Here is a 21,494-nt window from a genome sequence, read left to right on the forward strand (position 1 = left end):
AAAATGAAGGGAAAAAAGCCAGTCCTGATGAAGGGTCTCGGCCCGAAACGTCGACTGTTTACCCTTTTCCATAGATGCTGCCTGGCCTGCTGAGTTCCTCCAGCATTTTGTGTGTGTTGCTTTGGATTTCCAGCACCTGCAGATTTTCTCTTGTCTATGAAGGAAAGATGTACTTGCCTAGAAACCATGGTGCACCCTGAACACCACGTTAGACAGGCAGAGCAAGTGAATGTCAACAACTGTCCGGGAATGTCTGTGGCCAACTGAACGATCGTTGTCTGCTTCTGGACGGTACAGTGGGGTGACCAGCAAGCAGTTAAAAATGAGGGAGTGTTGTCGCCCGGAATCAGAGCTATCACGTGATGCAAGTGAAAAATAAAATGAAATGCTCACAGTTACTCTTACTGGAAGCCATGTTACAGTTGGCCAGAGGCCACCATACTAATGGGTTTAGGATGTGGATTCTGTTACCCACACTTCCTTTTAACTCAGAAGGGTTATAATTATATCTGTGCTGGTTCTCAGAGCTGCCCTACTCTGAATCATTCCCTTCGATAGACCCTCCCCAGATTATTGCAAGGTTCTTTTTCTGAGAAATGTCCATAACTGGAGCAGTTTCAAATCAGAATTGTAGCCGCAAACTGAGTTCCCACCCAGCAGAAAATTCCCGCAATCCCGCAGCAAATACATTCACCCCCACCAGTCTCCCAGGTGCTTGTATATTAGTCAGGTGTTCATATGTTGGGGAGGAGAGATATAGAGAGAGAGAGAGAGAGAGAGAGAGAGAGACAGAGACAGATGGAGAGAGAGATGGAGAGAGGGACAGAGAGAGAGAGAGAGAGAGGGAGAGAGGGGGAGTGGAGAGGGAGGGAGAGAGAGATGGAGGGAGGGAGAGTGACTGAATCCTGATGAAGGGTGTGGACCCGAAACATCGCCTGCTTATTCCCATCCATAGATGCTGCCTGACCTGCTGAGCTCCTCCAGCACAGTGTATACTGCTCTAGATTTCCAGCATCTGCACTACCTCTGGAGTCTATACATAACTAGGGTGCCTAAGACTTTTACGCAGGACTGAATTTGTCAATGTGGGGCGGAGGACAAGTTTGTGATATAACATTTGTCTATTACAGCAGCTGCATTCTCTCACTGGCCCACGATGCATACAGTACGGGGCAGTGCAGCTGCGGAGCGGTTAGCGTAACGCTGTTAGAGCACCAGCAGTCTAGATCCAATTCCACCGTTGTCTGTGAGGAGTTGGTACGTTTTCTGTATAATACTGGGTGCTCCACATTCCTCCCATATCCCAAAGACGAGGGACGTGATTACTCATTCGTCTGGTACAAATTGTCCTCAGTGTGTAGGTGAGTAACAGAATCGGGGGGAGTTAATGGGGAGTGTGTTGGGGGGGGAGAGAGAAGGTGAGATTAGTGTTGAAGTATTATTATTAGCTGATAATCAGCACAGGCTCGATGGGCTGAAGAGGCTGTGCTAAAACCCTGTCATAATCAAGGACCTCACCCACTCTAGATGTTCTCTCTTCTCCCCTCTCTCTTCGGGCAGAAGATGCAAAAGCCTAAAAGCTCATACTATACCACCAGACTCAAAAGCAGCTTCTATCCCACCATTATGCAAATATTGAATGGTTCCCAAGATAAGATGGACCCTTGACCTCACAAACTACTTCATCAAAATGTTTGCACCTCACTGTCTGCCTGCTCTGCCCTCTCAACATAGCTCTTGCACTTCCTTTTGCAATCTGTTATCTTTTCTTTGCCCTAGGGGGTGAAGGACTGTGTTTGTGAGTGGGTGGTTGTGTGGGAGAGAGGACAGGAGGCTTGTTTCACTGTTGTTGTTTTGTTGCTTGTTATAAGAACATAAGAAACAGGAGCAGGAGTCGGCCATCTGGCCCGTCGAGCCTGCTCCGCCATTCGATAAGATCATGGCTGATCTGGCCATGGGCTCATCTCCACCTACCTGCCTTTTCCCCATAACCCTCAATTCCCCTACTATGCAAAAATCTATCCAATCTTGCCTTAAATATATTTACTGAGGAAGCCTCCACTGCTTCATTGGGCAGAGAATTCCACAGATTCACCACTCTCTGGGAAAAGCAGTTCCTCCTCATCTCCATCCTAAGTTTACTCCCCAAATCTTGAGGCTATGTCCCTAATTCTAGTCTTACATACCAGTGGAAACAACTTTCCTGCCTCTATCTTATCTATCCCTTTCATAATTGCATATGTCTCCATAAGGTCTCCTCTCATTCTTCTGAATTCCAGCGAGTACAGTCCCAGGCGACTCAATCTCTCCTCACAGTCTAAACCCCTCATCTCTGGACTCAGCCTGTAGAGTTGAAGCAGAAACTCCCTACTCTTAAATTCAATCCCTCTAGCAATGAAGGCCAACGTCCCATTTGCCTTTTTGATAGCCTGCTGCACCTGCAGACCGACCGTTTGTGATTCATGTTGCTGTTGTTCTGCTGAGCACAGTAGGTAAGCTTTGTTGGCACCAGAACGTGTGGCAACCCTTGGGGGCTGGCTGCACCACATCCTTGGATGTGTTGGTTGTTGACACAAAAAACACATTTCACTGTATGTTTTGATGTACATGTGATAGATAAATCTTAATCTAAATCTTGAATCTTCTACCTCAGTGCGCAGGATAATAAATTGATCTGTCTGAACAATATGCTAGATGAGTCTTTCACTTTATCTTGGTACTGTCCTGTGAGGGGGCATGGCTTATTCTGTGTTGGAAGTCGCTCCCATTGTGATTGGTTAGTTTAGACATTGCAGCTGCTTTTCCCATTGGTTAATATAGGGAGCACGTGTGGGAAGTTTTGTCTCTCTTCCTTTGTTTTCAGGCAAGTGGGATCTGGGAATACAGATACATAATTCCCTAAAAGTGGCACCACAGGTAGATAGGATTGTAAAGAGATCTTTTGGTATATTGGCCTTTATAAATCAAAGTATCGTGTATAAGAGTTGGAATGTTATGGTGAGGCCGAATTTGGAGTATTGTGTGCAGTTCTGGTCAGCTAATTACAGATTCCTGTAATCTCACCTAATTACAGGAAGAGTGCAGAGAAGGTCTACAAGGATGTTGCCGGGACTTGAGAAACTGAGTTACAGAGAAAGGTTGAATAGGTTAGGACTTTATTCCCTGGAGCGTAGAAGAATGAGGGGAGATTTGACAGAGGTATATAAAATTATGTTGGGTATAGATAGAGTGAATGCAAGCAGGCTTTTTCCACTGAGGCTAGGGGAGAAAAAAACCAGAGGAAATGGGTTAAGGGTGAAGGGGGAAAAGTTTAAAGGGAACATTGGGGGGGGTTTCTTCACACAGAGAATGGTGGGAGTGTGGAATGAGCTGCCAGATGAAATTGTAAATGCGGGCTCATTTTTAACATTTATGAAAAACTTGGACAGGTACATGGATGAGAGGGGTTTGGAGGGATATGGTCCAGGTGCAGGTCAGTGGGACTAGGCAGAAAAATGGTTCAGCATGGCCAAGGAGGGCCAAAAGGCCTGTTTCTGTGCTGTAATGTTCTGTGGAACACGTGACCATTGAGAAGATATGTTCTGTGCACGCTTTTAGCTAAGTATGCTTGTCGAATATGCAGCTTTGTTGTGTCCGTAACTTGGGGAATATGAATGTTTGGTTGAATTTTTACTGGTTGTAAATAAGTGATTAACAAACATAAATTCAAAGCCAGTGCATTTCCTGTCTCACTCGCCAGACCCGTGAACCTGAATCAACATTGCAGATGTACATGACAATAACACACCACTTCCATTTCTAGTTCAAACTACACTCAGCAATCACTTAATTAGGTACACCGGCTTGTTAATGCAAATATGTAGTCAGTCAATCATGTGGCTGATAGTCAAGGCGTAGAAGCATGCAGACATGGTCAGGATGTTCAGTTGTTGTTCCGACCAGACATCAGAATAGGGAACAAATGTGATCTAAGTGACTTTGACTCTGGAATGATTGTTGGTGCCGGACTGGGTTTGAGTATCTCAGAAACTGCTGATCTGGGATTTTCGCACACAATAGTCTCCAGGGTGTGAAAACAAAAAAACGTGGTGAGCGGCAGTTCTGGGGGTGAAAACGCTTTGTTAATGAGGGAGGTCAGAGGAGAACGGCCAGACTGGCTCAAGCTGACAGGGAGGTAGCAGCGACTCAAATGAGCACAACAGTGGTGTGCGGACGAGCATCTGTGAACGCACAAGGTTCAACTGAACCTTGAAGTGGATGGACTACAGCAGCAGAAGACCACACTGGGTTCCAATCCTGTTCCTAACTGGGACGGCAAGGTAGTGTAGCGGTTAGCACAACACCTTACAGTACAGGTGGCCCAGGTTCAATTCCTGTCACTGCCTGTAAGGAGTTTGAATGTTCTCCCCGTGACAGTGAGGGTTTCCTTCTGAGGAAGGACCCTCCAGTGAGGCTCCAGTTCCCTCCCACAGTCCAAATATGTACCAGTTAGTTGGTTAATAGGTCATTGTAAAAACCATAATCAATAATAATAAAATGGTCACTGAATGTAGTTTGGTATTCCTGTTGTCACATTCTGATTCACTGGAGCTGTGATTATGTAGACCACGTCATACCAAGATACGGGAAAGAACTTGATGGCCATAACAAGAACAGGGCCCCTGGGTGGGGTATACCTGTAACTGAGACATGAATTGAATCTACAACATGTATCTCAGAGGTTGTGGTTTGAAGGCACGGCCCAGCTGTCAGCTGAGGCTCAATGAGGCACGTTTGCATCACGGTCATTAAGTCCCAATTCTTATCCAGCCTCAGGTTCTGCAGGGCAGTGGAGATCGTGCACCATGATCTCGACTGACTGAGGCAACTCCACCTTTTCCCTTTCAGATGCTCCTGAGCACCCTTTTAAAGAAGTTCAGCCTCTCTGACAGGCATTTATCTGCACAGGATCTAAATAAGCTGCAGACAGTTGCAAAATTAGTCATCTGCATCACGGGCACTGGCCTCTGTAGTATCTAGGACACCTTCAGGGAGCGGCGGCTCGAAAAGGCAGCGTCCATCATAAAGGATCCCCATCACCGAGGTCAAGCCCTGTTCTCATTAAGGCCATCAAGAAAGAGGTACAGGAGCCTGAAGACACACACTCAACTCAACAATTTCTGAAGACTTTCTTCCCCTCTGCCATCCGATTTCTGAATATGACATTGAACCCATGAACACTTCCTCACTACTTTTTTAACTTCTATTTTTTGGCACTATTTATTTACAAACACACATTGTGTATTTACACATACACACACACACTGTCAGTCACAGGTTATTTTTCTCTATTATTACGTTTTGCATTGTACTGCTGCCAGAAAGGTAACAAATTTCATGACATATGCCGTTGATATTAAGCTTGTTTCTAAGTGGATAACCTGCTCGTTGCCACTTCTCTGCACTGTGGGACCTTGCTGTCAATGGAGTTGCACAAGACAGAAATGGGCCCTTTGGCCAACCACACCCATCAAGAGCCCATCACATTTGCCGGCTGATTTGATATTTTCACCAAAGTTTAATGTTCTGTGAACCTCTGTCTCCCCCACCGTCCCCCTTCGATCAATGAATTTAGATTCCAACCACTCTCTCTTAGTCACAAAGTTCTCTCTCTCTCTCTCTCTCTCTCAGGACCTCTTACCCCTTACTTTCAACCTATCCCATCCACACTTAGCCACATCTCCTACCATTTCTGAGGGTTCCCTGTTCTATTGTGGATCAGGTCTGATCTCAGACAGGAACTTGCAGAGTATTGCGAATGTGACTACAATATTGAAGAGGGCAGGAAGTGAGAAAGCAAGAAACTGCTAACTTGCAAGGCTAAAGTTTGTAATAGGAGAAGTGCTGGAACTCTTAACAAAGTAAGAACAGGGGGCCAAAGAAACACACACACTCACACACACACACACAGAGCAGGGTTTATGGAGGGAAAATCATGTTTGACTAATGTAGTGGAATTTTTTGGAGGATATCTCAGTAGATGAGAGAGAACCAGCGAATGTATTGGATTTTTGGGAGGTGTTCAATAAGAGCCCCCACACAGGAGGTCATTCAACAAGGTTATACAGAGCGTGGAATTGGGGATAATACTGACAAGGTGAGATATGGCTACTAGAAAGCAAATAATATTAAGTAAAAGGGATGCTTCTTAGTTTTTGGAGCCGCTGATTTGTGGGGTTGTGTGCTTGGTCTCTAGCCATTCCCAGCCTCTAACAACGATTTGGCTGAGGGGATTTAAATGTCCTTTTTTTTCAAAGTTTGCTGACAGCACCAAACTAAACAGGATGGCGAGTACAGAGTAGGATGCAAAGGGGCTTCAAGGGGAGGGAGGACGGGGTGAGTGTGTGTTGGTGGGAACGTGGCCGATGCAGTACAAGAGTAACACACACACACAAAGTGCTGGAGGAACTCAGCTGGTCAGGCAGCATCTATGGAGAGGAATAAACTAAAACCTTTCATCAAATGAAATACAGAGTGGGGATAAAAAATAAATTACTTAGCTTGTGCATATTGTGGAGTATTTGTTAAAAGACGAAAATGATGGTCGAAGAGGCCTGACTGTGCTTCCACATGACTCACTGAAGGCTGATATGAATTAAATAATGAGAAGGGTAAACTTCTATCGCAGGAAGATTTGAATTTAGGAGTTTTGCTGCAATTGTGTCGGGCCTCGATGAGACCACACCCGGAGATTTGTGGGTCCTCTTATTTAAGGAAGGATATCCTTGCCAAAGAAAAAGTGAGGGTTCAGTCTGACAGGCTCCAGGGCCGTTGGGTGTGACAGGTGAAGAGATATTGAACAGGCCGAGCCAGTATTCTTTAGAACTCAGAAGCACGAGGTGAAACTCACAGGTTAGATATAGTGAAGTCATTTCTGCTGGCTGAAGAGCCCAAGGTCAGGGAGGCAGTTTCAGAATAAGGAGTAGGTTGTTTAGAAGTGATACGAGGATGAAAATCTTTGCTCAGACGATGCTGAACTTCAGACATCTCTGTGTTGAAGGTCTGTGGAGACTGAGTCATCATAATGCAGATTGAAGAAGTTCCGGACTCTGCAGGAACCAAGAGATATCGGGGTAGAGCAGAGCTATTGAACAGCCATGACCTTAATGAATGGTGGAGTACTTGAAAGGGCTATTCCTGCTTCTTGATTCTTATGTTTTTGATTAACCATCGATGTGCCATCTTTTAGATCTTGGTTTCCATCACTTGGTTGAGGTATTTATTTTTAAATAACATGATGCTAGGAGTGAGACTTAGTAATCTACCATGGCCTGATCTTCCCCACACCCCCAGCACCCGCCATTACTTCAGACAGCCAAGTGAATGAGGATTTGATTCCAGTCTCCAGCTGACAAACAATGAGGATCTAGGGTCTGAGCGGAGTTCCTGCCTTTACATCAGAGAAGATCTATCTTGGGCCCAATGTGTTGAGGCAGTCATGAAGAAGTTGCGAAATCTACCCAACCTTGCCTTAAATACATTTACTGAGTAGCCTCTACTGCTTCATTGGGCAGAGAATTCCACAGATTCACCACTCTCTGAGAAAAACAGTTCCTCCTCATCTCTGTCTCAAATCTACTCCCCTGAATCTTGAGCTCATGACCCCTGGTTCTAGACTCACCTACCTGTGGAGACAACTTTCCTGTCTCTGTCTTGGCCTTCATCAACCATGGGATTGAGTTTAAGAGCTGAAAGGTAATGTTACAGCTATATAGGACCCTGGTCAGACCCCACTTGGAGTACTGTGCTCAGTTCTGGTCACCCCACTACAGGAAGGATGTGGAAGCCATAGAAAGGGTGCAGAGGAAATTTACAAGGATGTTGCCTGGATTGGGGAGCATGCCTTATGAGAACAGGTTGAGTGAACTCGGCCTTTTCTCCTTGGAGCAACGGAGGATGAGAGGTGACCCAATAGAGGCACTGATCGTGTAGATAGTCAGAGACTTTTCCCCAGGGCTAAAATGGTTGTCATTAGAGGGCACAGTTTTAAGGTGCCTGGAAGTGGGTACAAAGGAGATGTCAGGGGCAAGTTTTTTTTATATACCCAGAGAGTGGTGAGTGCATCGAACGGGCTGTCGGTGACGGTGGTGGAGGCGGATACAATAGGGTCTTTTAAGAGACTCCTGGATAGATACATGGAGATTAGAAAATTAGAGGGTATGGGTAACCCTAGGTAATTTCTAAAGGGCATTTTCCGCACAGCATTGTGGGCCAAAGAGCCTGTATTGTGCTGTAGATTCTCTGCTTCTATCTTATCCATCCCTTTCATAATTTCACATGTTTCTATAAGATCCCAAGAAGGAATCATCAATCACTGAAGAAAATCACCATTCAGAACATGCTGCCTTTTCATTCCTACCATTTGGTAGGAGGTGCACGAGCCTGAAGACCCATACTCAGCGTTGAAGGTACAACTTCTCCAAAAAAATTTGCATTTCTTTGGGATGTAGGAGGAAAGAGCACCCAGCCCAAACGTAAACAGGCAGATGAAAACATGCAAACTACACACACACACGTACACACAGCACCCGGGGGCAGGATCCAACCTGAGTCACTGGAGTGTGAGGTAGCAGCTCTAATAAAGGCACCAGTGAGAGAGGGAGAAAAAGAAAGCAAGGAATAAAAGATTGGCACAGAGACTGGTATAGAGTGTGATAGTATACAGGACTTGAAAAAGTGTGACAGCCCAGGCTCCAGATGAAGCTCTCTCGTCATGGTCACTGTTGACACACAAGGTTACAACCTGTTAAAAGCAACATCGGTGTCAGTCATCATTGTGAAACAGAAGGCACAAGAGAGCCATTGACCGAGTATGGAAAAGCTCTGGAAAGAGAAAGGTTATTTGACTGGTTGCATTTGGAAACAATTCTTTGGTCAGGCAGTAGAGATGGCTGCCTGATCTCTCTCTGTCACTTTTGCGTTACTGTTATGACTCCCACCCCCCCCCCCCCCAGCAAAGGAGAATAATTTCTCAAGAAAAATGCAGTGAGTGGAGGATAGTGAGGGTGGCATGGTCACTTAATGCTTTGCACGCCCGTGATCAGTGACCAGGGTTCAATTCCTGCCACCGTCTGTAAGAAGTTTGTACGTTTTCTATGTTCAAAGTAAATTTTAATATCAGAGTACATATACATCACCATATACAACCCTGAGATTCTTTTTCCTGTGGCACATGCAACAAATCTTTTGCATAGTAACTGTAAACAGGATTGATGAAAGATCAAGTAGAGCATAGAAACAACAAACTATGCAAATACAGATATAAATAAATAACAATAAATAACGAGAGCATAAAATAATAAGATAAAGACTCCTTAAAGTGAGATCATTGGTTGTGGGAACATCTCAATAGAATGAGTGTAGTTGTCCCCTTTTGTTCAAGAGCCTGATGGTTGAGGGATAGTAACTGTTCTTGAACCTGGTGGTGCGAGTCCTGAGGCTCTTGTACCTTCTACCTGATGGCAGCAGCGAGAAAAGAGCACGGCCTGGGTGGCGGGAGATCTCTGATGATGGACGCTGCTTTCCGGTGACAGTGTTTTGTGTAGACGTGCTCGGTGGTTGGGACTGCATGGGTTTCCTCCGTGTGCTCCGGTTTCACCCCACTTTCCAAAAACCTACCGGTTAGGGTTAGTAAGTGGTGGGCATGCTAAGCTGGCGCCGGAACCATGGCAACCTTTGCCGGCTGCCCCCAACGCACATTTACACTTGGTAGGTCATTGATGCAAACAACACATTTCTGAATGGCCTCAGCAAGATGTTTTAGATATAAAACTGTAACTTAGCTTGAAGGATGGCCTGCCGAAATGTCTCCTATTGGTATTAGAATCTAACAAGATTCTTGTGAAGACACACCCGTATGCCGTGTTCTATAATAGTAAAGGAAGTTTCACTTGCATTACATGCCACATCTAAGTGGACCCTTGGCTGGTTTACACTCCCAGCAGTTAAGTGCAAACACAAGCATAAAAACCAAAGCGGTGCTGGAAAGCACGTCCGTTTCTCATACTAATTAACACTGCAAACCCAACGACTGTCACTGTAATAAAATCACCCTATTTCTTTTCCCGAAGCAGCCTCCTTCAGGATTGAGGACTGCTTGCTTGCACTCTGGTGCGAGCAGTGTGAGAACAGAACCCGGCTCCTCAGATGGAATCAGAGTCTGCTTTCACAGCTCTTGTTACATGCACGTGCGGGTCAACTCTTTGAGTGATTATGCAGAAAGTTTGAAGTCAATAATTCAACTCCTTCTGCCTTAGGCCACGAACTTATCAATCACCCCTGATGAGTTATTAACTTCAAACTTTCTGTATAATCACTCAAAGAGTTGAACTGCATGTGCATGTAACGAGAGCTGTATAACTCATCTCCTTCTACCTTAGGCCACGAACATATCAATCACCCCTGCTGTGGACACTTATTGGAGGTCCAAGATCCGTACGCTCCACAACCACTGGACTAAGTATGTAAATGTAGGAGGGGACTATGTTGAAAAATAAATGTGCTAGGTTTTCAAAAATTGACTCCTTCTACCTTAGGCCACGAACTTATCGATCACCCCTCGTTAATATACACACACATACATACAAACATATATAAAATTGTTAAATTAAATGAGAAGTGCAAAAATAGAAATAAGAAAGTAGTGAAGTACTGTTCAAGGGTTAAATGTTTGTTCAGGAATCAGAAGGCAGAAGGGAAGAAGCTGTTCCTGAATTGTCGAGTGTGTTCCTCCTTCCTGATGGTAACTATGAGGAGAGGGCATGTCCTGGGTGATGGGTGTCCCTAATGATGGATGCTGCCTTTTTGAGGCATTGCTCTTTGAAGATGTCCTGGACACTGGGGAGGCTGCTGCCCGTGATGGAGCTGACTGATTTCACAACTTTCTGCAGCTTACCTAGATCCTGTGCAGAGCAAGCCCTCCCCCCCCCCACCACCCCCACCCCCATACCAGATGGTGATGCAGCCAGTTAGAATACTCCCCACGGTACATCTGTAGAAATTTGCGAGCATTTTAGGTGATGTACCAAATCTCCGGGAGCTCCCCATGAAATATAGCTGCTGTCATGCCTTCTTTCTAGCGTCATCTCTAGAGAACGGGAGGGCTGCAGATTCCAGGAGGGATACGGCCTGGAAACAAACCCTCCCAGCCCCTCATGATCAGCCACACGTTGACACAAATCCTACATTTCTCTCGCATGTTCTCATCGATTCTCCCTATCACCCAACTACACTCCAGATCAAAGATACAATTAACCATAACACATTCACCATTTGACTGGGCCCCTCAGACCCATTCTCCTGCCTTGTCCCCATAACCTTTGACCCTCCCTACTAATCAAGACCCTATCAACCTCTGCTTTAAATATACCCAGTGACTTGGCCTCCACAGCTGTCTGCAGCAACGAATTCCACAAATTCACCGCCCCCCCCCCCCACCTCTGGCTAAAGAAATTCCTCCTCATCTCTGCTCCGAAAGGACTGTCCTTGTTCTTGCCTGGGCTCCCAATCTACTGGAAACATCCTCTCAACCACTCTATCCAGGCATTTCAAAATTAAGTAGGTTTCAAGGAGATTCCCTCCTCATTCTTCTAAACTCCAGCGGCTACAGGCCCGGAGCCATCGAATGCTCCTCATATGTTAACCCTTTCATTCCCAGGACCGTTCTCGTGATCTCGCTCTGCACCCTCTCAAACGCCAGCATATCCTTTCTTAGACAAGGGGCCCAAAACTGCTATTAACACTCTCAGCCTGCACACATTTGGGATGTGGGAGGTAACCTGAGTGACTGGAGGATAGCCACATGACCACAGTGAGAACGTGCAAACCCCACACGGACAGCGCTGGGGGTCAGGAACGAACCCAGGTCTCTACCAGCTGAACCTCTACTCCGCGTATAGTTTTGTGTCAGAGTTACGGCGGGTGCGGTATTTTTAATGTTGTTGGCGCTGGAGACGTTGAACAGGAAGTAGACGATGACACCATTGAATACCCCTGTCTTGCACTTCAGCACTGAAAAATGGAAGTCAGTCACCCTTCCCTTCTCCTCCCTCCCAGAACCTTTTCCTCCCCATGCCTCTCCCCAAAAAGCCAACGAGGACCCACCCCAGCGCTCCCACCGCCAGGCAACGACTTACCTGTGGCGATAGCTGTCAGGCGGAGGCGACGAGTCTATCCACCCTAGAGAGGGTCTGAAGGAAGGATTCTGCTTAATTAATATTTCAAGTCAAGGACCTTTCAGCCTGGCATCTTAACCGTTTCCTTTCCAGTAGAAGCAGCCTGCCCTGCCAAGTGATTCCAGCATTTTCTGTTTTCATGTCAGGGATCCAGTATCTGCAGTTTCTCTGATTTATGAGACTTCAACATATGGAAGTGCTTTTTTGCAATCCCCACCCACCCCCGCCACGCACACCCTGCAACACGATATGAACCAGGTCATCTATTTTAGAGATATTGCTTGAGGGATAAGATATTGGTGAGGGGACCGGGAAGGGGAAAAAAAAACGCTCCCACTTTCCTTTGAAACACTGCTATCGCATCGCCTGCAGAGAGCAGATGGGGCCTTGATTTGGATGTAAGATTGCCCCTTCTGTAGTGTGGCATTCCCTCAGTACAGGGCTGGCGGCTTGTAATAATAACACTCAGTCTTATAGCCCCACGGTCACACACTGCAGCTCAGGTGGAATGGTCTTTGTCTGAACCACACACACACACACACACACACACACACACACACACACACACACACACACACACACACACACACACACACACCAAGGCAGTCGACATGACACAAAGAGGTGGAGAGAAACGGAAGATGTTACAAGAAAGATGAAACGGTTAACACATACAGGAACGATGCCAACACCAAGTGGGGCTTTTTTTTTCCCCCCTTGTTTACTTGCTTCATAAAGAAACCTATTCAGCATGAAATATTGAAATGGGAAGAGAGAAAGCCACAATGATCCTTTGAGACCTTTGAAATACGCAGTTCGATTGTTTGTGCAGTTGTCTTTCTCCCAGCCTCTGTTAAAATGTGCAAGCCCAAACAATTCCATCTCAATTACAAATTCCTTACCTATTCAAACAGAAACCCCAGAGCAATGGGCACGGCACTGTGTCGGTCCTCTGGTAGGAGCCTGTATTGTTCCTCAGTTTCCAGTTTCTGTGGGTGCCTGCTATTTATGTTAACATTAATGTTCTCTTGCTCTCTCTCTCTCTCTCTCTGGAAACTGACAGTCTGTAGCCCCACCCTTCTTTGTGACATCACTATGTCAATCACGCAGCCTTGGAAAAAGAATGGGTGGAGATTCAAGCCAATTTAGAGAGAATATCACAATGCCTTGGGCTGATAAATGCTGTTTATATTTTCTTTCCCGTGTCTCTTTACCCCCCCCCCCCACCCCAAAGTTGCTGTTCAGCCATCCTTTGCTCTCTTTCCTCGATTTGCAAAAGCTATTCGGTTGTGCAAGGCTGCGTAGCCCAACTGTTGTCAACATCAAGTGGGGAGGGAGGTGAATCCCTGAATCCTGACCCTGACGGGAAGTTAATTCTGCTGATTGACATCAACTCAGGAGCAATAACCAAATTACAACAATTGTTTTCCTTCCATAGGAGACAGACAGGTCTGCATGGCTCAAATGCATTCTGGATAATCGAGTAGTATTTGCTTAAATTACTCATATAAAGAACACGAGAAGTAGGAAAAGGTGTCGGCCCAGTCAACCCCCAAACCCTTCTCTACTACTCATAAGGATCATTTCTGATTTCTACTTCAGCGTCACTGTCCAAAATTATCCCCACATTCCTTCAAGTCAAGATAGCTCTGAGCTGTGTGGTCTCCATGGAGGCCGTGGATCAGATTTATTTTATTTTTAAAATTTTATTCAGTGATACAGCTGGGTGCGGGCCTTTCCAGGCCTTCCGCCCCAGCAACCACTGGCAAAAACCGATTAACCGTAACCCAATCACGGGACACTTAACAAAGACCAATTAACCTGCCCGGTACGGCTTTGGGCTGAGGGAGGACCTGGAGAAAACCACATTCCACGGGAAGGATAGACAGAGACTCCTCACAGAGTGGCACCGGAATTGAATGCCGGAATAGCATCACACTAACCACTACGTCGCCATGGCGAGGTCCTTTTTAGGTTGATAGGGGTGGTATTGGGGACGGGGCTGGGCTTAGGGTTTAGAGACTGGATGTGGGGAATTAGAGGTCAGGTTGGAATGTCGGCCTCCACTCCACTCCAAAGCCCAGTGACGTGGACATGCGATAAAGGACATCTGTGGTCAGATGTTGGGCCAGCAGACCAGCAAGGCCGAGGGTTGGGTGGTTAGTGAGCCGTTAGTGGGTTCCGGCATCGGAGTTCCGTGCAGGCAGGGGACACACAGGTCGATCAAGCCTCCCCACCCCAGGTATGAAAGTCAGTGAGACCAGAGTTTGAGGCCTAGTCTTCAGGATCCTGGTCACCGGAGAGTCCAGAGTTCAAGGCCTGGACTTCAGGGTTTGTTTCTGAAGTTCAAATCCTGGTTAATTGGAAGCCTAGAAATCGAGGCTTAATGGCCAAAGCCCTGGTTCTGAAAGGGAAATCAAGAGCCCAATCTCTGTGAGTCCACCAGTCCACAGGGTTAGTTGAAAGTCCAAAGTCTGTGAGTCCGGAGGGGGCTGGAAGACTGCAGACTGCCTGTCCTGTGGGGAGAGGACTGTCTATGTACGTGCCTGGCCGGGGGGTTGCTTCCCTGATGTTGTTTTGTTGCTTGTGGGGTCGACAAACATCATGGGCTGATACTGGAGAGTGTGCCTCCGCTTCTGGGCCGACCCCAAGCACCTCCTCAGCTGAACACAAGCAACACATTCAGCGGTACGTTTCGAAGATGGATAAACAAATCAGAATCTGAATTAATGCCCTCCGTGCCCAGGATTCAAATGCTCTTTGCTTGAGCAGGCCCAACGACAGCCCTCTAAGCTGTAGAATTCTGAAGGGCCACCACCCTCAGGCTGAGAAATTTATGTTCGTGTCTGTCCTGAATGGTCCACGTCTCATTCACGAACCGTGCTCCCCGCCAGCGCTTCTCAACGTTCCCCTTCTATCCAGCATGTCCGACTCCTTCAGAATTCTATACATTTTCATGAGGTCTCTCTTTCATGCAAACTCCAAAATAAGCAGCCCTCACATACTCAGTCTCTGCTCTTGCGGCAAAGAGTCATCACTGGAACCGATTTGTTTGGGATACGATTGCAAACACTCAGTGAGTGGCCACTTTATTCAATGTAGGAGGTACCTAATAAAGTGGCCGCTGAGTGTATGTTTGTCATCTTCTGCTGCCGTAGCCCGTCCACTTTAAGGTTCGATATGTTGTACGGTCCGAGGTGCCCTTCTGCACACCTCTGTTGTAAATGCAATATTTTACCTGTACTCTTCCAGGTTGAAGAAGAGGGCGGGGAACATCATAAAGGACTCCTTCCATCCTGTTTGAACTGCTTCTGTCTGGCAGGCGCTTCAGATCCCTCCAGACTAAGACTAATAGGCACTGGAGAAGTTTTTTCCCTACTGCGGTCACTTTGCTGAACAGTTAACTGCCGGTTAACTGTCGGCTAACTATTACTTGGATTGCACTACCTGTATGTATAATCTATATTTTCATTTATATTTATCATTATTATTGTTATGAGCAGAGAGACAACATCTGCCGGAAGTAAATTCCTTGTATGTGCACAGGTACTTGGCGATTAAAGTCTGATTCTGATTCTGATTTGAGTTCCTGTCAGCTTGAACCTGTCTCCTCTGACCTTCGTCATCAACAAGGCCTTTCCGCCCACAAAACTGCTGCCCACTAGATCTTTTTTGTTTGTTTCTCACACCATTCTCTAGAGATGTTGTGTGCAAAAATCCCAGGAGATCAGCGGTTTCTCAGATACTCAAACCAGCCTGTCTAGCACCAACAGTCATCTCACAGTCCGAGTCACTTAGATCGCATTTCTTCCCCATTCTGATGTTTGGTGTGAACAACAACCGCACTTCTTGTGTCTGAATCTCTAGTGTCCTGCCAAAGGGTCTCGGCCCAAAACATGGACTGTATTCTTCAGAACGTAAGAACATAAGAAATAAGAGCAGAAGTCGGCCATCTGGCCCGTTGAACCTGCGACGTTAGTCTGATGGCCAAAAAGCTCAATTTTGGTTTCGTCAGACCAGAGAACTTTCTTCCAGCTGACTTCAGAGTCTCCCACATGCCTCCTGGCAAACTCTAGCTGAGATTTCACGTGAGCTTTTTCCAACAGTAGCTTTCTCTTTGCCACTCTCCCATAAAGCTGTGACTGGTGAAGCACCCGGGCAACAGTTGTTGTTTGCCCAGTCTCTCCCATCTCAGCCACTGAAGCTTGTAACTCCTCCAGAGTTGTCATTGGTGTCTTGGTGACCTCCTCTTGCATGGTTACTCAGTATTTGAGAGCAGATTTACAGCTGTGCCATATTCTTTCCATTTCTTGATGATTGACTTAACTGTATCCAAGAGATATTCAGTGACTTTTCCCAACCATGATTCTCCTCTCCCTGTCTCCTTCCCACTCTCGGTCCACAGTAGAGACCCAGATCAGAATCAGGTTTATCATCACTCTCATGTGTCATGAAATTTGTTTTTTTTGCAGCAGCAGTACAATGCAAGATATAAAATTACTACAATACTGTGCAAGAGTCCTCAGCACCCCAGCTATCTATTGTTATTATTTTTTGTATTTTTGCAGAGTTTGCTGTCGTTTGCACTTGGGTTGTCTGTCTGTTTTGTTGTGTGTGCCCTTTCATTGATTCATAATGCTTCTTTGTATCTGTGAGTGCCCACAAGAAAATGGATCTCAGGGCTTTTGCTTTTATCAGAGGGCTGGAGAGGATCTTAGGGACAGATCGGGACGAGAGCCTGGAAGGGTTCATCAGAGTTTGTTTCAGTGTGTGTTTAGTTCGAGAGACTCAGTTTCACCCTTGACCTCCGTTTCCAACTCACAAGTAACCAGTGCTGTCTGTGTGGAGTCTGCACGCTCTCCTTGTGACTGTCTGTGTTGCTTCCAGGAGCTCCAGTTCCCTTCCACATCCCAAATACGTGTGGGTTTGCCGATTCATCCACCACAGTAAGTATTGAGTTGAACTGGCTTTATTTCTTACACCCTTCACATACATTAGGAGTAAAAATCTTTACGTTACGTCTCCGTCTGAACGCGCCCTTATGTGCGGGTCAGTAGCAGAATCTGGTTGTGGGGGGGGTGGGAATTGTACAAATGGGTGTTCGATGATTGGCAAGGATTTGGTGGGATGAAGGGCATGCTCTCTGCTCCCTGGCTCTTAACTGTTTTTGTGTACAACATGTCAAACAGATCACTGAACACAACGCTGATGGATGCAAAGTTTGGCCACGGTCAGCAGAGCTTTGAATGAGCTTATGCTCCGGATGACCTTTGCCTGAACAGTCAGCTGTCAGGCCGTCTCCAGCTCACAAGTGACCCGTGCTGCAGTTTGCATTCAGGAACGCCAGGGGTATAACGCAGGCACTGGAAATGTTGAGCAACGCACAGAAAGACGCCAGAGGGACTCAGCAAGTCAGGCAGCATCTACGGAGGGGGAGTAAACAGGCGGCTTTTCGAGCTGTGACCCTTTACCTGGGCTCAAAACGTCGACTGTTTATTCCCCTCCGCAGAGGCTGCCTGACTTTGTCACGTGTGCACTGAAACACACAACAATGTGTATTATTTGCATCAAGTCAAATCAGCAAGGGTTGTGCTGGGCGGCCATGATTATCACCGCGCTCCCTGTGACAACATAGCAACTCTCTAACTCTAACCGTATTTCTTTAGAATGCTGGAGGAAACAGGAGCATCTGGAGAAACCCCACACGGTCACGGGGAGAAGGTACAAATTCCTTATAGTCAAACCCCGATCTTGCAGCAATGGGCAACCTGACACGCTACCGTACCACTGGACTTTCCGAGTTCCTCCGGCATCTTGTGTGTGTGGTTTGTACTTAGTGGAATTTGTGCAGGAAATGTAACCACAATCAGCAGCCTGGATTGAAATCATTCTCGTAGAATTGGACTCAGGAGTGAATATTAAGTTTTGCCAATACTGGGAAGACTGACATGGGTACAAGGTAATTGAATTTGAATTAGAATTAGAATTTTATTACTTACATCCATCTGACAACATTAAGGGAGTAAAAATCTTTATGGAGCTTCTCTGTCGCAATATTCAAGCAATAAGGCAGGGATATGTGGGAGGATATTGCCCAGACACTAAGATTGTAATCATCAAGCCTTTTATATATTGGTGAGACCCAATGCAGACTGGGAGCCATGCCTGACACTGAATCCACTTGAAAGACCTTCCTTTTCCTCACTCACTGTTTGATTTCACCTCCCCCTCTAGATCCACAAGCGGTCACTGATTTTCCAGTTTGTTTAGCAAATCGCTTTCTCCCAACTTCGCTCTCTTTCTCCCTACATCCAGTGGGGGGGGGGGCTCCCAATCTGGGGTCCATGGACCCCTTGCTTAATGGATGTTTGATATAGATGAGAGAGCTATTTCTGTCCTGCATTGCTCTATCCCGGTCTTGAGAAAGTATTTCTACCATTGATTTCTACTGCAGTGAATTGGAGCGTGGGTTGATGACACTTCAACACATCAATTACCAACTTTATTCGCTATAAACACTCAGTGGCCATTTTACTACATACACCTCTCGTTTATGCAAATATCTAATCAGCCTATCATGTGGTAGCAACTCAATGCATAAAAGCACACGGGCACAGTCAAGAGGTTCAGTTGTTGTTCAGACCAAACATCAGAATGGGGGAAGAAATGTGATCTATCAGACTGACCGTGGAATGATTGTTGGTGCCAGATGGGGTGGTTTGAGTATCTCAGAAACTGCTGATCTCCTGGGGTTTTACAGCACAACAGACTCTAGAGTTTACAGAGAGTGGTGTAAGAAACAAAAAAAAGCATCCAGTGAGTGGCAGATCTGTGGGTGAAAATTCCTTGTTAATGAGAGAGGTCAGAGGAGAATGGCCAGACTGGTTCAAGCTGACAGGGAGGTGACAGTAACTCAAATAACCACACATTACAACAGTGGTTTGCAGAAGAGCATCTCTGAATGGACATAACGTTGAACCTCGAATGGATGGGCCACAGCAGAAGCAGACCACAAACATATGGGCCGTTTTATTAGATACAGGAGTGGTCACTGAATGCATGACTCTATGATTGTACCCGTGATGGAGCTTGCTGACTCACCTTTACTCCTGCAACTCACTTGATCCCTTGCCCCCCCCCCCCCATCTCCAAATTGGGAGGCCATCCCACCTGCTATTTCTCTTTTGAGCCTGATCGCATTCCCTACCCACTGATATCCAGTTCGGAGTGCAGCTGCTTCACAACTCCAGGTACACGGGTTCAATCTGTCCTTCGATGCTGTCTGCGTGCAGGGAAGTGGGAATTGGGACTCACTGCTGGAACGTTTTGGTGGAGGCATGCCGTCTCACAATATTGTTAAATGGGCACATCAAACAATATTTCAGGAGGGTGAACCCTTGCATAGCAACAAGCCCTGATGGTGTACCTGGCAGGGCTCCGAAAACCTGTGCCAACCAACTGGCAGGGGGGTGTTCAAAGACATTTTCAATCTCTCATTGCTACAGTCGGAAGTTCCCCCTGCTTCAAAAAGAAAACAATTATACCAGTGCCCAAGAAGAGCAGGGTGAGCTGCCTTAATGACAATCGTCCAGTTGCACTCACATCTACTGTGATGAAGTGCTTTGAAAGGTTAGTCATGGCTGGAAACAACTTCTGTCTCAGCAAGAACCTGGACCCACTGCATTTGTCTATCGCCACAATAGGTCTATAGTGGATGTGATCTCATTGGCTCTTCATGCAGCCTCGGACCAGTTGGACAATACTAATGCTTATGTCAGGCTATATCTCAGCGTTTAACACAATCATTCCTACAGTTCTGATGTAAAAGCTCCAAGACCTGGGTCTCTCTACCTCCCTCTGCAACTGGATCCTCAACTTCCTACCAGAAGACCACAATCTGTGTGGATTGCAAACAACATCTCCACCTCACAACAATAAACACTGGCACACCACAGGGATATGTCTGTAGCCCACGGCTTTACTCTCTCTACACCCATGACTGTGCAACTAGGTACCACTCAAGTGCCATCTATGTTTGCTGACAATCCTCGGCAGAGTTTCAGATGGTGACGAGTAGGCATACAGGAGCAAGATATATCTTCAGCTAGTTGAGTGGTATCACAGCACCAACCTTGCACTCAACATCAGTGAGACTAAAGAACTGATTGTGGACTTCAGAAAGGGTAAGACGAGGGAACACACACCAGTCCTCATAGAGGGATGGGAAGTGGAAAGAGTGAGCAATTTCGAGCTCCTGAGTGTGTGGTGAACTACATATACCTGTCTGGACACACCCCCTGCTGACTGTTCCTGTGGCTCCTCCCACAGACCCCTGTATAAAGGCAATCAAGGCCTGAGCCCGGCCTCTCAGTCTCCAGGATGTAGTATGGTGGTCACTCACTGTTTGTTCCTTCTTCCAGTCAATAAAAGCCGATATCTCGCCTTACGTCTCAGAGTGAGTTATTGATGGTGCATCAGAGTGTCAACATCTCAAGGATCAAACCTGGGCCCAACATATCAATGCAGTTACCAAGAAGGCACGACAGTGGCTATATTTCATTAGTTTGAGGAGATCTGGAATGTCACGAAAAACACTTGCATATTTCTACAGGTGTACTGTGGAGAACATTCTAAGTGGCTGCATCACCATATAGCGTGAGGTGGAGGGCTCTGCACAGGATCAAAAGAAGCTGCAGAGAGTCCATCATGGCCACTAGTCTCCGTAGTCTCCAGGACATCTTCAAGGAGCGATGCCTCAAAAAGGCAGCGTCCATCATTAAGGACACCCATAACCCAGGTTATGCCTTCTTCTCATTACTACCATCAGGAGGGAGGTACAGAAGCCCGAAAGCAACACTCAGTGACTCAGGAACAGCTTCTTCCTCTCTGCCATCAGATTTCTGAATGGACATTGAACCCATGAACACCACCTCACTATATTGTTTGCACTTATTTAATTTTACTATTATTTATTTACTGTAATTCAGAATGATGTATTGCATTGTACTTCGACATATGCGATGAGATTTTAAGTATCCTGAAATTCAAACTTTTACATTTAGGAACATTGTTGGATTAATTTTGGATCTCATCTTTAATTACAATTCTCTTTAAATTCTCTTTTAATTTTTAATTTAAAATCTTTAAATGCTCCTATATATCACCACTTACATATTATGCATTAGAAGCGAAGTAGTTGCTTGAGTCAAAAATCATATTTCTTTAGTGAAATTTGACTTTTTTAAAAACCATCTGGTCTTACGTCGTCGCAAACTGTGGTAA

General features: G+C 46.1%; 2 protein-coding genes across 6 annotated transcripts in view; both read right to left on the reverse strand.

The window, feature by feature from the left end:
* Positions 1-13,260, reverse strand: part of csdc2a (cold shock domain containing C2, RNA binding a) — a 58,827-nt gene extending 45,567 nt beyond the window's left edge. For 4 of the 5 annotated variants that reach the window (XR_009508524.1, XM_059953702.1, XM_059953701.1 and 1 more), the window contains exon 1: positions 13,115-13,260. The gene's annotated coding sequence lies outside the window, so the exon portion shown is untranslated. Of the gene's footprint in view, positions 1-12,173; positions 12,262-13,114 lie in introns of those variants that run through there. The other variant, XM_059953704.1, reaches the window with a different exon arrangement.
* Positions 1-21,494, reverse strand: part of LOC132383020 (general transcription factor II-I repeat domain-containing protein 2A-like) — a 266,610-nt gene that overhangs the window by 191,662 nt on the left and 53,454 nt on the right. The gene's annotated exons all lie outside the window — the stretch shown is intronic.

The sequence above is a fragment of the Hypanus sabinus genome, chromosome 29, assembly GCF_030144855.1.
Source record: "Hypanus sabinus isolate sHypSab1 chromosome 29, sHypSab1.hap1, whole genome shotgun sequence".
Lineage (NCBI taxonomy): Eukaryota > Metazoa > Chordata > Chondrichthyes > Myliobatiformes > Dasyatidae > Hypanus > Hypanus sabinus.